This window comes from Cicer arietinum, chromosome 7, assembly GCF_000331145.2.
Source record: "Cicer arietinum cultivar CDC Frontier isolate Library 1 chromosome 7, Cicar.CDCFrontier_v2.0, whole genome shotgun sequence".
Taxonomy (NCBI): Eukaryota; Viridiplantae; Streptophyta; class Magnoliopsida; order Fabales; family Fabaceae; genus Cicer; species Cicer arietinum.
Window position 1 is genome coordinate 26,764,202 of NC_021166.2, and position 2,298 is coordinate 26,766,499.

Sequence of the window (2,298 nt, forward strand, 5' to 3'; positions counted from 1 at the left end):
TATGTATTACTTGATGATTTGAGAACTTTATTTTGAGTTCATTGTTAATTGGCAAGCATTATATGAACTTTTAGCATATGGAAAATCCTTTTAAGGTGCATGTTTAGTTGAAAGGTTATTTTGTGCATTTAAAACTTAAATGTTATGTGTTACCTGTTAAATTCGGTTGGTGACCCTTTACAATTATTGTGGAAATCTGGGCTTTGCCCTCAGATGAGAGTCAGGACGATCCTACCGGTTCGTACCCTACGGACGGGAATGGAGATGGGAACGCTTGACTGCAGCTACGTTAGGAGGATCTCACGGGGCGCGTGGAGATCACTCAGGGTGTTTAGTCGTTTTGTAAAATGATCAGACTAGGTTGACACAGAGGGAACGGATGTCTTTCCTTTGGATTGCGTTTACTTTTAATCTGGAAGACTGTACTACTCTTGTTATGTAAATATTTTGAATTCATGGATTGAGAACTTTTTCCGCTGCTTGAAAATTATAATGACTTAATTACTTATCCAAAGGTGTTACCTTGTTTATTTCTCTGTTTTATTTTAATTTCTTTTGAAAAAAAAAATACACCCTCGCTTTGAAAAACGGGGTGTTACACATAACGTATGGAATAGTTGTACTTCCAAAGGCATGTGACAAGATTTGCGTTACATATTGGTGAAACTAAATAGAATAGAAATAAAATATGAAAAAAATAGTAGGCTTTGGCAGGTACCCAATTAGAATTTTTGTGAGTTGTCAAATATTAGAGTATATGGCATAGATAAAAATAAGTTGTTGCAAAAAGAATTTCGAGTTGTGTTTTACTATCTTATAATAGATATTGGGTATAAAATGGTAGCTATTGAGTAATATTAATTCTTCTCTCTTTTTTTGAAAATGAACGTCAATACATTTTCAAAGTAATATTTGTAGAGTTCTTGAGAGTTATAGTTCAAACATTTGTTCTTAGTCGATTTATTTTAAGTAAATTTTTCTAAAAACTTCGAGTATAATGAGATTTCTTCTTAAAATACGACCACTATGATCTAACTCATGGCAATTCTCACCAAAAATACTTTGGTATGAGTACTTGTTTTGAAAACTAAAGGAACAAACTATTCCCTTTTTTTCCCATTACACTCTCATGCATATGAATATTGACATCCGTTAAAGTAACCATTTAATGCGAACGGGGATTGTAAGACCCATAATTTTAAAGTATACATTATGTATTTTTGTGTATTTTGGATTTTGACTCAGAGGCTTTTTAGCCAAAGTTAATAATATTTTGGAGTTTATACGATCAAAAAGATATTTTGATGCCGTTTAGAATTACTCGTCGATAAATAAATTAATTTAACTGCGGTGAATCTTTTACGAAGAACTTAATGCGTTATGGGTGAAATGGTAATTTAACAAATATCTAGTTTTTGGAGATATTTGTTAAAAACAATTAATATATATAAATACATATATGTATATATGTTTGTTTGGAAAGAAAAGGAAAAGAAAAGAAAAGGTTATAAAAAGGAAAGAAGGAAAAAGGAAGAAAGGAAAAAGAAAGGAAAGAAAGAGAAAGGAAAGAAAAGCTAAAGTCCATCTTCTTCCTCTGCTACCTCTACGCGAAACCCATTTCTCCTCCTTCTTGGTTTTGCTTTCTTTTTCGTTCCTTTTCTTCAAGATTAGAAACCCAAGGCTTGGTGGGTGATAGGATAAGGATTTCTTAACTTCACTTTTCCTCGTTGATTCGAAAACGAAGAAAAACGGTGTTAGGGTTTTTAAAACCGTCAAACACAAACCTCCCCGTTTCATCTAGATCTAAGCTTCCTTTCGGGAAGAGATAGAAGGGAAAGTTGGTCAACACCCACGCTACGTTCTAGGGGACCAAATTTGGAGGCGACGTTGCGAGCGGAGATTTTACCGGATCTACTCGCGGTACCGTAATCGAACGTGAAAGCTAACGTGAAGGTAAGGGCTCCTTCCAAACTTTTAGTTTGCATTTAGGGACTTATCTATGGTTGTGTGGAAAGAATTTTGTTAGGTTTTGAGTATTGATTTAGGGGAAAATGAATCTAAGGCTTTATGGGTAAAATCTTAGAGTTAGGTTTGGGTTATACTGATGAATGTTTCGTGGAAAATGAATTTAAACTCATTTATGTATGATTTTGAGTAAATGAAACTTGTTGTGTTTGAGTGGTGGATTGTGTTGATTTGTGTTCGTCATATTTAACGTGTTTCTTAATTAATATTGATGAAATTTGATATGTGTATGGTTGGATTCTGTGGAGAAATGAATTGATGTGTTTTGGTGTG